The following is a 343-nucleotide window of genomic DNA, read 5'->3' as shown; positions in this document are numbered from 1 at the left end:
GTGAAGAAGGAGCATTGACTATTTTAAGAAGGATTTTGGAGTGTAAGAATTGGATACGAGATGAATTCGAAGGTTTAGTGGAGCCCTAAAGCTCAACTCTAGGGCTTCTTGCTCCTTATTGTAGTCACGTAAATGGGTTGTTGTTGTTGTTTGTTGCTTAAAGGCGTAAAAACCTCTGGTCATCAACGCCTATGGCATGATAAAAGTAAAAAAATAAAATAAATAAATAAAAAATCTAAAAAAAATACAATAAATAAAAAACATAAAAATCGAAGAGGAGTTATAATTTATAAAGAAGGCGATGTGCTTTTAAAAATTCAAATACTCGTGTAATTTTAGCTTC

Source organism: Halyomorpha halys, unplaced genomic scaffold (genome assembly GCF_000696795.3).
Source record: "Halyomorpha halys isolate HHAL.00 unplaced genomic scaffold, Hhal_1.1 Scaffold558.1, whole genome shotgun sequence".
Taxonomy (NCBI): domain Eukaryota; kingdom Metazoa; phylum Arthropoda; class Insecta; order Hemiptera; family Pentatomidae; genus Halyomorpha; species Halyomorpha halys.
The sequence above is the reverse complement of the archived record's forward strand: the minus strand, read 5'-3'. Positions refer to the sequence as shown.